Raw genomic sequence first — 14873 nt, 5'->3', positions numbered from 1 at the left:
AAGGGCAAGGCCAGTGTGGGCTACAAAATGAGTACTGGGCTAGCCAGGACAACATGGCAAGACCCTATCTCAAAACAACAGAAATATTTCACCCCTACCTTTCCCCATTTTCCTTGGTTTCAACTTCTTTTGTTCTATTCCGGTAATTTAAGGAGAACCTAAAAGAAAATCTGGAGCCACTTCTAACCACAGTGACAATCACCCACTTTTTTCTTTCTTCTTTCTCACCCTTCCTTTTGGAGAAATCCTGACTCCATCTCGGGAGATGGATGCTGTGGCTCGTATAGCCCATTCTGGCTTCGAGTCCAATGGGCATTGCAGGAGCCTGTAAAAATGGCTCCTGCTGGCCACATGAAAGCGTTCATTTACGCAGCACATGGTTTCGATCTCTTAGTACCTTTGGGGAGGGCAAAGCACTAGGGGACGAAAAGGTATCATTACTGCAGGAAAGCTGCTGAGCAAGGAATGCCCGAGTGGTAAACAACTCCTCGAAACTGCCCCGGTGAACGGGAGATAAGGGAGCCCATTGTTCCCTGTCCCTGCAACCTGTTTCCAGTACAAGGATTACACACGCCTCGCTTAGGCAGGAACAATAATGACATGAAACCTTGAACAAACACTTAACAGCCCTGCCACTTACTTGTTCTCCATTTGTAACCGTGTCTTTAGACAAGGCTCGCAGCACCTCCGTTCCGACTAAAAGATTAAAAGATTTCTGGAGACGTTTGCAAAGCCTTTGTTTCTGCGTGTTTATGTTTAATTAGGCTGACATTAACACAGAGTCGGTGTCTAATAAATATTCATCGAAGGAGTGGGTGAGTAGAGACAGACTCCACTGGTAAGGATTAATAAAAACATTCTCCCAGGAGGAGGCAGAGAAACAGTGTCTCTAGACTGTCTTTTTCAAGCACCCAAGAATTGTGTCAATCAGCTGGGGGATTTGGAGAAAGAGGAAAAAAACACGCACCTCTGAAGATGAACTCAGGTTGGAGGTTAGCAAGTCAAAAGGAGGTGCAGCCATATTTCACTTCAAAACAGCTGTGTTATTATTGTTCATCTGGCGATGAACGACACACGAGCAGGCAAGAACGTCGGATTTAATTTTCATGTGTGCTACTCATTAGCTGTGGGTTTTGACGTGTCATACCATTCCGAGTCTATTTCCCCATTTGTAAAGTGCATGTATCTCATAGGGGCTTTCTGACAATTACATGTTTGGCATAGTTTGGACCTTAAGTGCCTCCTAAAGGTCTGTGGAAACTTTTAACAAGTGGGACCTACTGAGAGGTCTTCTACTAATTGGGACTATGCCCTCAAGTGGATAATGGGACTCCTGCCCACCACCCTCTCTCATTGCTACCCATGCAGTCAATGGTTTTGCTATGCCACAGGCTTGCACTACAATGCACCACCACGGGCCCAAAGATCGAAACTTCAAAAACTAAGCCAAATAAAGCTTTGGGCTTTTGAAACTTTTCTTACATTGATCGATGGATGGATGGATTGTAAGTGTGTGAATGCTAAAAGCCAAACGCCACAGTGCATGTGTGGAGGTCAGAGGACAACTTTCAGGGGTCAGTTCACTCTTTCCACCGTGCAGGTCCTGGGGATCAAACTCAGGTCATCAGACTTGGCAGTAAGCACCTTTACCCCTTGAGATATCTTGACAGCCCCCATAAACCTTTGCTCTTTATAAGCTGGTTATCTCTGATATTCTGCTACGGTCATGGAAAACTAACACAATGCTATATGTAAATTCATATTCATTCACTCAATGAATATTTAGAGTCAGGTACTAGGGATACAAGAAGGGAAAACACCCCGGGCCTTGGAGAACCTATAGTTGTGTGGGAAATATATATAAATAAGTGAACACTGAGGTTCTTATGGATGGTGTGTTAGAGAAGAGGAAGAATTTCTAAACTGGACTGGTTAACTCAAGAAAACCATTTTATTTAGGGAAACAGTGATCAAGATGAGATTTGAAAAAGAAGGAAATGGGAAGTTCATTTAGGAACAAACAGCGACATGTACAGAGGTAGGCCAGCAGGAAACAGCTGCCTATTTAGGGAACTACAGTTGGCTGGTGCAAAGGTCGAGTGTGAGAGAGGGGCAGGAGATGGCAGGGGAGGCAGGTGGAGGCCAGATCTTGAAGGGTGTTGGATGGTAGCAAGTAAACTTTACCATGAAAGGCATGGGGAAACCCTGCGGTTTTGTTTGGTTTTTGCTTTTTCGAGACAGGGTTTCTCTATGTAACAGCCCTGGCTGTCCTGGAACTCGCTCTGTAGATCAGGCTGGCCGCAAACTCACAGAGATCCGCCTGTCTCTGCCTCCCGAGTGCTGGGATTAAAGGCCTGCACCCCCGTGGCCTGGCAACCCTGCAGAGTTTTAACGAGGGGCAGTCAAAGATAGATTCACATTTAGAGAGAACACTCTGACTATAAGGTGGATGAATAACTTAGGGGGTGTGGCCTGGATGTAGGAGGCCCCTAGAACAATCTAGATTAAATAAACAAACAAACAAAAAACAACAACAACAACAAAAACAGTACCTGGGCTAAAGAAACAGGATAGGAAGAAAGACTTAAGCAAGTCTAACAGAGTACAGAGCAGGCAATGAAGAAACAGAAGAATCTAGAATGGTCTCTAGCCAGCTAGGTGGATGGCTAGCATTCACCAAAACTGGGAAGTCACAGGCAGAGCCGAGCTGGGGAGGGGACAGGCATGTGAACATGGTGCTTCCAGGTAGTAGGGTTCGTTTTTTACCATCAGTGAGCTGTCTGTGCAGACATCCAGGATACCCTTAGCTATGTGAATCTTAGCCAGAGGTATGGACAAGACTTCCTGTCCTCTAGTACAGACTGTCTGACTCAGTGATGATAGAATTTCCCCCTTCCCTCTCTCCTCTCCCATTTGTTCTTTTCTTTCTTGCTTGCTTTTTTGGGGGTTCTTTGTTTTTCTTGCTTGCAGAGTACATGGACATAAAAACTACATGTCCCAACTTCACTTGCAGCTGGGCATGGTCATATGACTAAGATGAGTTCTAGACAATGAAAGCAAATGGACATTCACGGGGGAAGTTCTAAAACCTCATTTAAGGTTTAGTTCATGTGGGTCCTGCCCTCTTTCCTTTGACTCTTTCCCATCATCATTTTCCTGCCTGGAAGACAGATGCTGCCATCTTAAACAATAAGGTTGAGACAACTCGAAGAGGTTGGGGTTGTCTCTTGGCTCTACTCCAGAAGGAACCAGCCATATGGAACAGTCAGCAGTACCCATGGGAGCTGTGGGCACATAATGTGTAAGGCTATATCCAGATGCCCAGGGATTTATCTCTGACCTAATGGAGTTTCTGAACTATTTATTTATAATCCTTTTCTTTTTTAATTTACAAAGTTACACTTACTTCTTTTGTGTCTACGCATGCAGGTCAGGAACCTTCAAGGTTGGTACTTTACCCAATGAGCTATCTCTCTGGCCCTACTTCGAATTCTTTAGTGAGAAAGAAAAGAATTCCAATCTTATCTTTTGTTTAATTTTGTTTTTGTTTTCATTTTTGACAGCTCTAAGGACTGAACCCAAGTCCCTACACACGCAAGGCTCCATCTGCACTGACAATCCTTTCTGAACTTTTATTTCGAGACAGGAGCTAAATTGCCCATGCTGACTATAAACCCACCCTGGAGCTCAGCCAGGCTGGTCATCCATCCTGCCTCACACTCCCTAGTAGTTAGGATTACAGACTTGTGCCACTAGGCAAAACCTGCTTAAGATTTTTTAAACCACCAAAATTCTAGCAGATTCTCAGTTGTAGCAAAACTTAGTCCTAAATTATCACACAAAGCCTAGGAAGGAATTAAAGCCACCAAAAAGGACCAGGTCACCTGGGAACCATATGTAAAGACAAGGAAAGAAAGAAGAAACAACAGAGAGGGCAGGACTCCGAGTGTCCCGTCTGTATTTCTTCCAGCCACTTCAGAAGGGATTTTGCTTTTCCAGTATGAAACAAGAATGTGTTCCCTACTCACCAAACAGATCATTGCCCGCTGCCGCAGCCTCCCTTACCCCAAACAGAAAGGCTCAGAGTGTTGCGTGAGGGAAACACCCGCAATGATTGTCATGGCTTTATTGAGATATATGTCACATACCATATAATCCAACGTTTTCTTTCCCTGTTGTCGTGGGGCCACTCAGCAATCCCCACAGTCTACTTTTGAAGGATTTTTGTCCTGCCAAAAGAAGTGATATTCAGTGTCCATTAGCAGAGACTGCTGTTCCACGGTAATGACTCTTTAACTGTTGCCATTGTGAGTCCTCCATAAATTACAAGTGAGCCGATATGGCTTTCCCATAGGCATCCCCTGAGTACTCCTTCAGTGACAGCGGGCAGTGGGAGAACAATGCTGTGCTCTTCTCAAGTTCTCCTCTCAGAAGTCATTTCAAACATTGCAAGAACACCTGTTTGACCTTGACCCAGATTCCTCTGTGGTTAACATTTTACTACATTTTTCTTCTGTACATATTTCGGTGCATTGTTTTTCTGAACAATTTGGGAGGAATTTACAGACATAATGTCCTATTATCTCCTAATACGTTAATATGCACAGGAATATTTCCCCTCGTAATTACAATGCAAACGTTGATACTATCTAATTCACAGACCACATTACATTTTTTCCTAGGTATCTCAATAATATCTTTTATGGGTCCACGATTCAATCCAGGATCGCACAGTGCATTTAGTTGTAATGTCTTTCTCATCTCCTTTAATTTGGAAGTCTGTCAGCCTTCCCTTGTTCTGCATGTCTCTGGCATTTTCAAGGCGTTCAGCCATTTACTCTGTATACTATGCCTCAGCTTGGGTTTGCCTGGTGTTTGCTGGTGACTGGTCTTAGGGCATACGTTTGGGGCAAGAACAACACAAAGTCTTGTTCTGTTCTTCTCATTAGATCCCTCCAGTCAGAGCTACAGGATGGTGATTTGTGCTGATGCTGTTGGATATGGGTGCTTAGCTAGGGTGATGATGTCTGCCAAGTTTCTCTTCAGAAAAGTTAATTAGTAAGCATTTTGCACTTATTAATAAGGAAATAATAATCACGATGTAAATATGCCGTTTCTTGACAAATGTTCCTCTACTGAGTTTTAATCTGTTGAGGATTCTTGCCTTGATTAATTAATGGTAATGTTCTAATTCTATCATTTTCTAATTTCATCATGTTTTCTATGTTTATTAGCTGGCTTTATATTGTGAGGCATATTGTTCTTTCTTTTTTAAATAAAACTTGTTTGTTTATCTCACTTTGGACTCTTATTTATAGCAAAGAGTAATATGTTATTATTTATATTTATTTGATTCTGATTTCTTTTCAGTTGGGCTGGTGGAACCTCTCCAGGTGGTCCCTGTATCCTTTTGACCTTACATTCCTGGATACTACTTCACTTTTCAACAAAACAAGATGCTGAGGCCTGTGTATTACTACAGATTTGGTGGCTTAAAAGAACAGAAATTTATTTCCAAACTTTTGTAACCGTGGCCACTGGGTTGAAGTGTAGATGTTCACAGGATGATGCTCCCTACATGAGATCTAACAGAGAACCTGTTCTTGCCGGAGGGTAAGTGCAGCATCAGAAGCTTGTGGCTGAACTGCTCCAATCTCCACCCCCAGGGCCACACTGCCCTTACACCCCTCCAGGGCCACATTGCCCTTACACCCCTCCAGGGCCACACTGCCCTTACACCCCTCCAGGGCCACACTGTCCTTACACCCCCCCAGGGCCACACTGCCCTTACACCCCTCCAGGGCCACACTGCTTTCATAACCCTCCAAGGCCATGCTGCCATGGAACCTTCTGTCTGTAATCTCCCTGTATCATTCTTGAGATGACATTTATTTAGGACCCACCCAGAGAACCCAAGCTAATCTCTACATCTTAAGACCTTTAATTTAATCACATCTACAGGGACCTTTGTCCCCCTAAATAAAGTGGCCTTTACAGATTCTAGGAATTAGGATATGGTTTATTTTTATGAGTGGGCCAGTTTTGAGTCTATCATGCCCTAGAATCAACCAGGTCTTGAAGGAGTCCTGTTTCCTTCAACTGGAAAAGGATATTTAGGTGAGATGTGAATTCAAGGAACGTCCATTACCACATCAGTGCCTTTATATCCAATATACACAGAAATTGAAACTTACATAGATTATATATACATTCGTGCATGTGTAGGTATTGTAGGTACATCTCTAGGCATATACACAAACATAAATCTATGTCAACTTTTTTATTTACATTTTAAAAACCAAGAGTTCACACCAACACCTTTAACTCTAATTCAGTATCATGGGCTTTGCTGGGGCCATCCTCCTTTCCCTATTTATAATTCAAGTTATAGAGTCTCCACCAGTAACAGACTAGCCACTTGTTATCTCAGCAGGTTTACTTACTCGCCTGGTTCCCCTATAACCAGTTTCCTGACCGCACCACCTGAACCCACTCGGTCCCGGGGAAGGGCAGATAGACAGTGCGGTGTGCAGAAATGAGGCACAGTGCAATGTTATTGGAGAAATAAATTGCCTGTGCTGAAGACAGACCTTGCTCCCATTGAGCCCCAAGCACCTCCATTTGTGATCTCTCATTTGTTACACCCAGAGAGAGATGTCATCAAGTCCCAGGAATGAGAGAGTGGCTTTTATAACCCACTACCCTCAAGTGTTCCTTTGTGATTGGCTTCAGAACGACAGTGAGAGATTTCGAAGCCCCCAACATGGCGAGAATATTCACATTGCCTGCTGCACTTTCCCATCCGTTAAAACATGCGAATTGCTAGACATGCTGAACCGCACGTTGCTTAGAGGCATAGACTGTTTTCAGTTGGATGAACACCTTAAAAACCTAGCAGCCCTCCCCCACCAGTGGGGAGCAATTTTAAAATCCACTCGGAGACAATAACAGGTGATTTTGCCCCTCGCTAACTCCCTTTCTGATGCTGTTAGGGAGAGGAAGGGTGGAGTTCTGCAGGATCTCTACACAAACGCAGGATTTCTGCATCTACTATGGAATGGCACTGTCTCGGCTGGAGCAGTGGGGAGGCAAGCCAAGAGAAACTGGGGAATTGGAATGCATTGGAGTGATGTCTTGGGACAAAGTTCTCTTTGCTTTCTGGACTTAAAAAAAAATGTATAAAGGGAGGAGTGACTCTCCTCTCTCTCCCTCCCCTCCCCCGTCTTTGCTACCACAGTTCTTGGGCTGCTTAAGCATTAATAACGTTCCAAAAATGCAACAGATTTTGTTTCTGCTGCTACCGCGTATGCCAGGCATCTGGGGTGAGATGAGGGAAGTGGAAACCCGAAAGCCTCTGAAACCGTGTGATCGTCATGGAAGCTTCTGGTAGCAGAGACAAGTCTCTTTTCCCGCATCAATTACAAAGGTTTAGAAATCAAAGCGGGGTGGGTGGGGGGGAATGAGAAAGGAAATCAGTATCTCTGGTTACTAGGTACCACTGCCCTGAGAAGGACCACGTGTATCTGGGCATTGACAAGTCAGATTTGTGAAAATTAAGCCCCATTTGTAGGGCTCGTATATGTGATGTGACCATAAAGTGTGGAGATTTTCTCTACCAATTGGCTTAAACATCTAAAGGAGTAGAATCTGTTTCTAAGTGGCCACCCAGTGAACCTATGTATAATTCCAAGGGCAATGTGGTCCTTGGGAACATTTTTGGAAATATCTTTGAAATTAACTGCCTTTAATTTTAGGCTTGTGACTATAGCAACGATATTTCCCCTACCCAAACTAGGATTGCCAACCCTTTATTATCTACTTTTATACCCCTAATTTGACTTTTAAAGAGTTTTTTTTTTTAAATCACTCTTGAAAATCTTTCAATGCAATTCAAAGGGACATGTCAACTGTGATCATTATGACACTAATAAGTACTTATTGGGCTACCTGGGAAGTGCAGACACTTTGCATTTATTTTCACTTACTATTCTCTTTCTTTCGTTCTCTTTTCTTCGAGACACAGTCTTAGATAGCCCAGGATGGACCTGAGCTTGCTATATAGCCAAAGACGACCTCAAATTTTTACCTCAATTTTTTACCCTCCTGTGGTTGTACCCTAATAAAATCTACCTGGAGATCAGAGGACAGAACAAGCCACTAGATTAAACATAGAGGTCAGGCAGTGGTGGCACACACCTTTAATCTCAGTACTTGGGAATCACATACGCCTTTAATCCCAGCACTAGGAAGGGAGTGATATGGCTGGGTAGAAAAAGGTATATAAGGCATGAGGAGACAGGAACTAAGGCCCTTTTTTCGGCTGGACCCCTTTCGGCTGAGGACTCAGAGACATTCAGCCAGAGGATTTGTGGTGTTTGCAAGGTGAGAAGTAGCTGTGGCTTGTTCCTTTGTCTCTCTGATCTTTCAGCATTTACCCCAATATCTGACTCCAGGTTTTTTATTATAAGACCATTTAGGGTTCCTGCAGCATCCTTTTATTCCACATCCCATTCATGCGGCATGCACCACTCTGCTCGGTTTTACGTGGTGCTGGAGCTCAAACCCGGGGTTTCGTGCAGGCTAGGCATGCTTTCTCCCAGCTGAGCTGCATCTCCAGCCCTCTTTTTCTCCGAGGCTCAGAAAGAGGTCCAACAGCTTGCTCAAAGTGGCAACAGACAACAAACAAAACAAAAAACCCAAACAGACAAAGCCCAGCTTGCCACAAGTCACCTGTCTCCCAAATTCAGGTTTTATTTTTCCGGGCCACGCTAAGGAGCACCCCACAATTGTCTTTTGAGCAATAACATTAACCCTAGAACTATGCCTTGCTCTCTCACTCCCCCACCAAGGACATTTCAAGGTACAGTGCTTATTTACTGCATGAATCCCTGTTCTGTTTGTTTAAAAGCTGTCCCGTTATTTTTTTTACCTCATCTCATATTTTATTTCGCAAAGAAAATGTTTACAACAGAACTGCTAATGGAAAGTCATCCATGAGTGAGCGTGGCAAGCGTTGCTATCACCGTTTAGAACAATGATTCGCAGGAACTGGAGGCGGAGGGGTGGGTGTTCATCCGCATGTACAGGCTCCAGGATCCCAAGGCAGTACGGGAGGGTGGCTTCGGGCCTGGTGTAAAAACAAAGCAGGGCTTTCTTTTTTGTGCTTTTGTGCTCCCTGATCATTCCCACTGAATTTCGGGGAGTGAAAAGAGGGCATAAGATATTTGAAAGTTTATCGGGCAGTGCAGGGTTTTGAAAGCGTATAAAATACAGTATTCTTGCATAATTTGCTTTGTGTTCTCCACATCTTTGCTTCAGTACAGGAAGACTCTGGCTGGAAGTATCAAGGTTAAGGAAAACGTCCCGTGATGTCCATTGTTTAATAATTCAATGCAAACCCTCCTTATTATGTCTCTAAAAATATATATATATATTTTTTAAATCATTGTTGTTCCAAGAGGAAAGCTGAGGAGAGAAGCCGCTGCCTCTGGGCACAGACTGAAGACTCAGCATGTTAAAACTGCAGGAGCTGCACATGCCGCCCCTGCCTGCAACTCAGGCTGAGGGACACCCTTAGCCCCACCGCTCCAGCGCATCTGCTCGACACACAGCCGTCAACAACAGGATTTCTGAACAGATTGATAGCTGCTGTGTAAACAGTCAGGTGTGAGGAATCATTCCGTTTGCACGCATCTATTGTTTGCTTGTGGAATTTGAGTGGGCGGCCTTGCACCTGACAGGGGTCAGGGCGTCGCATGTTGGAACAGTGAAATGCTACATTTAAAAGGTGTTGAACAAACACATGGCCAGGGTGCTTCGGGCCCAATCCTCATTTAGTCAAATATGTCTAACCCCATTTTCTTTCACAGTCTCCTCCTTTTCAATTATGCATGACTTGACGCTAAGATTCATAGGCTTCAGGGACCACATCTGTCTGATTTAGCGGCGTACACTCAGCAGACAGCACAGGATGTGGCCCATGGTCGCTACTCAATGGCTCAAGAAGCCAAAAGCAGCCAGGCCGTGGTGGCGCACGCCTTTAATCCCAGCACTCGGGAGGCAGAGGCAGGCGGATCTCTGTGAGTTCAAGGCCAGCCTGGTCTACAGAGCGAGATCCAGTAAAGGCGCAAAGCTACACAGAGAAACCCTGTCTCGAAAAAACCAAAAAAAAAAAAAAGAAACCAAAAGCCCCACTGTATTGGGCTCTAAGCCGGCCCATCGTCTGAAGCACCTCCTAATTCATCAGGCTGAGTTACTGAGTGATATTGGGGAGGTGCCATCACCTGAGGTGCTTCTGAGGCCCATTGGGGAAGCAGGTCTCTATGGACAGCTGCTACTACTCTCTTTGCTGTGTGGGGAAAAATCGACAATTTGACACATTACCCTAGAAGGGTTCTCACGCCGCTGCTTTGGGAATGTAAAAAGTGAGTTGTTTTGGTTTATTTTTTCCAATAGCTAGATATCTGGAGCTTGGCCTCACCACCACCACCACTGAGGCAAAAGTCAGGGATGGGTGGAGCCCTGTGTAGCAGCCAAAACCACCAGTGTGGCCTGCAGGGATAGCTCTCCAGAGTCCATACCAGAGAGACCAGCCACTGGCCTGGGCCTGAGAGGAGGAGGCAGCTGCCCTGCAAATGAACGTGCCCTGAGCAGAGGAGCAAGTAAATGGAATCCCAAAGCTGAGGAGGGGCTGGAGCTGGGGGTGGAGGGACAGAGCCTAGAGTACTCATGAGACACAGTCCCGCGTGGACGAGGAAAACCTTCTGGCCAGTCCCGTCCACCTCACCATTCTGACACAGAAAGTGTGTGTCCGTCATGTTTTCTGGGTCATAAAACGCCGTCCTATTAGGGAGGGTATCGGAAAGATGGAAGCCAAACAAGCTCAACTGAGAACATAGCAAGGAAGTTGATTCCCGTTAGAACACGCAAGTCAGGTCACCTGAGGAGCCACAATCTGTCCCTAGAGATCTCCATTTAATTGGTCTGGAGGGCAGCCCAAAGCATTGGCAGTTTTTAAAAAACTTCACAGGTGATTCCAGTGTGCAGCTAAGGGTGAGAAACGTATGGATTCGAGTCAAGCTGGAGAAGTTGTTAGCTCACTTAGGTCCTTGTCCCATGGGCCACTCCCACCTGCTGGCTCAACTCATCCCAGGCCCTGGGACCTTGTCCTAGCCTATTACTAGTTTAGAGACATTTAAGGACGCCGATCTTAGTAGCTCAGGTAACTCGGTTAATTGAGATAGCCTCCTCTACACTCCCCTTCTGGCAATGAGGCCGTGGCCTAAATGGGTTGAAGTCTAAAAGCTATGCATTTTCAGCAGGATTCGGGGGTGTAACACAGCAGTTTAACTTTTGAGTGGGATTACCAACAGCAAATAAAAATACAAGATGCTTGGTTAAATTTCAATTGTAAATAAGCAATTGATAAGTTTACGGTACGTTTCGTGACATATTTAGGACATGTTTTTGCTAAGATGTACTTGTTTATCTGACATTCAGATAGGCAGAACAATTGTAGTTCTATAGTCTTTAGGACTAAATGCTGAGTTCAAATTTAAAGGAGTATGGTCGTAGGATTTGTGTGTGTGTGTGTGTGTGTGTGTGTGTGTGTGATGGAAATGAAAGAATTACATTACTGGGTGTGAGTCAGGTGAATACATTTCTCAGCTGTCTATAGATGTCCAAGTTAACACTTTACTGACATTGTGCCCCTTGCACTCTCAAAAATGTTCCATTTGAGTGAATATTTGGCTAGTACCCCAGAAATTTCTGATTTTCGTGCTGGAAGCTTGCGGTACCAGAATGTGGACCCCGGAGCTGCTGACACACTGTCCCCTTCCCTGACTGGATGAGGTGGACTCAGGCCATCTAGGAGCCCAGAGGAGGCTGGGAGGGCAAATCTTTTCCTTGTCTTGAGCATGCGCTGTACCCTGAGGGGCTTGGAAAGCCGTGGGAGCTTTCGCTCTGTTTGGGGTCAGGGAGCTCCTCCTTGCCCACCAGTTCCCGGAATTAAGGGACACAGCAGTGAAACAGTGTTCCTGTTTACCACTGACTGGTGATGTTCGTCTTCCCGCGAAGGGTCACTTGGAGAAGGAAAGAGAACGTGGCCTTGGTTTCCTTCGGGAGCCAGGAAGCTAGTTTTTCACTAGAGGAAGACCCTCCGTGCCGAGCGGCCTCTGCTCTCTCTTCTAATCTGTTACTGTGTGTCGCTCTCACTGCAGCGGACACGTCCCACTTCAGGCAGCTGAGAAAACTCAGCCCTGACTCATGTTGTTGGTCCAGCTGCATCCCCTGTGTGCGAATCCCATCCACCTGAGTACCTCGGCGGTCTACTCAACACCTGATGTCCGCCTCCGTTGTCCCCTCGCACTGGCCAGCAGTCTGTCTTCTCTGGGCTTTGCCAATTTTTTTTTTGTTGTTGTTGTTGTTGTTGTTGTTGTTGTTGGTTTTTTCGAGACCGGGTTTCTCTGTAGCTTTGCGCATTTCCTGGAACTCGCTCTGTAGACCACGCTGGCCTCGAACTCACAGAGATCCGCCTGCCTCTGCCTCCCGAGTGCTGGGATTAAAGGCGTGCCAATTTGTATCTCCTTCCACCGACTCTTCTGCTTAATTTAAGATTGTTTAAATCCCTGAGTTACAACATCCTGTTTAAAAAAACAAAAAAAAACAAAAAAAAAAACAAAAACAAACAAACAAACAAAAAAAAAACCACACTTTTTAAAAATTTTATATATATGTGTTGAAAGTTCCGGGAGATAACTTCCTGGAGTTAGTTTCTCTTCTTCTACTACATGGATCCCAGGGGTTGAATTCAGATCGTCAAGCTCAGTGGAAGGTGCCTCTAACCACTGAACTATCTCACCAGCATCTCTGTTAATTTTTTTCTCTCAATTTCCCCCCCTGGGTTACAACATTCTTAAATCTCTTGACGCAGGAGACATCCACCTCCCACTGCCCTAGTTCCTGTGGGATGCCTCAGGACCCCATACCTGAGACCCTCAGCACTCAGGTTCTCTTCCATTGACCTAGCTGGGAGCAACATTCTATGGGGAAATGACATTCACGGTATAGCCACAGTCCTCACGTGGCTTAGATCTTGCCAGCTTTGGAGTGTGATTCATAGTCACATTTCTGTGCCTGGTCAGTGCATCTGCCGTCCAGAAACAAAAGAAGAACTCTAGTGAGTCCTAATCCTTGGAGACCAGTCTCCAAACCCACTAACTTCCAAATGGCCAGGCAGCCTCAGTGCCGTGCTTAATGTGTATGACTGGTCTTTCTGCTCATTCCTGGACAGTGCAGGAAGGCCAGGGAGGAGAGGAGAAACCTAAATCAGGAAATGTTAACTATTATGGCTATACCCACTCGCTGATCTTTTATTTACCAGAATGATTTGTGATTTCATCCTCCTGCTTAGCCTCGGAGGGACTTACGGCTTCTCACACATCAGGATAGACAGAGAAGTATAGCAAGAAATCCAAAGGAGTCTGCTTAAGAGTTATAAGGAATTTATTAGGAGATAAATTGGAAATGACAACTCATTAGGCAGAATGGGCGAATCGTCGCAGGGCTCTGGAAGGTTGAAGTCCTGTCCCACACCGCTCCTGCCGCCTGAGCCAGTCTGCACCATCCAAGTCCACAAGGGAGAGAAGAGGGCCTATGTTCCTCTCAGGTCTTAAGGGTAGCCTCCAGGCCACGCCCCCAGGGACTGGCACTTCAAGGTCATAGGTAGGTAGAACAGATATCCACTACAGAGAAGGGCCTCCCAGACAACCTCAGCAAGGCTGAGTACCCACCCACACCATATGGCCCACGCAGAGCCCTTGCTCTGGGCTGTCAGACAATCCAACTCTGCATGTCTGGGTCTCTATGGGTTCCTTGTTCCCCAAACCCCTGCTGTGTGCTCCACCTACCTCCTGTAACACCACCTGTCACCCTGGCTGGGGTGTCCTGACGACAAATACCAAGTCCCCAGGCCACACCCCAGCCTCTGTGATCAAGGAGACTCCCCCATTGGCTCTGCTTCCTGCCATAGCTGCAGCGGGCACTGCCATTGTGCCCTCGGTCTGCACTGAGGTTTAGGGGTGGTCTTTCCAAATAGTCCTCATCCGGATGCGTTCTAAGCTCCCCCGACGGCAGTATGCTGGGGAAGAGAGCAAGAGAAGAAGGGAGAATGGGAAAGAAAAGGGGAGGGGGGGAGGAAGAGGAGGGGGAGGGGGGAGGGGAAGAGGAGGAGGAGACTACAAACACAGGTGAAAAGAGGTGCCAGGGAGAGCGGGGCAAATACACCAGAAAACCTAGACACCTCTCGGCACCTCTTCTTGTTATCATTAATTCACTGAGGCTGGAACACAGTGACTCAAACCCCATTGTGGCACCAAAAATAGAGAGGCCAATCCAGATTTTCTCTATCCTAAGATGACTCACAATATTATCCTGTTTTAAAAAAAAAAATGGCATAATGTTCTTGCAAAACTGAGATGGATTAAGCAGCTATTTAATATAATTTGATTTACCAAAAGTGTTAACATATACACTTTTTTAAAAAGTATTAACTACTGTGTAACCTAGATACTAACTTACCCCGTTGGGGGATAAAGTCATATCTTGTAGAATAAGAAAATAGTGAATTTGGTGAAGAAAAAAATATATTCTTTCTGTTAACTTAGTCAGTAAAGGTGTAAGTTATTCAAAATCATCCTGAAGTATGCCAAACATATAGAGATATTTACAAACAAAAACGGCGTTTTCATTAGTTTGAGGGCCAGGGAAGAAGCTTGTCTTTATTCTCTTTAGACTCTGGGTTGTGTCTTACTATCTGAATGCCTCTACATGTAACTTCTCGTGTTTCTTTACCTACTGCGACACCTTTGGAG

This window comes from Peromyscus eremicus, chromosome 15, assembly GCF_949786415.1.
Source record: "Peromyscus eremicus chromosome 15, PerEre_H2_v1, whole genome shotgun sequence".
NCBI lineage: Eukaryota > Metazoa > Chordata > Mammalia > Rodentia > Cricetidae > Peromyscus > Peromyscus eremicus.
Note: the sequence above shows the minus strand (reverse complement) of the source record.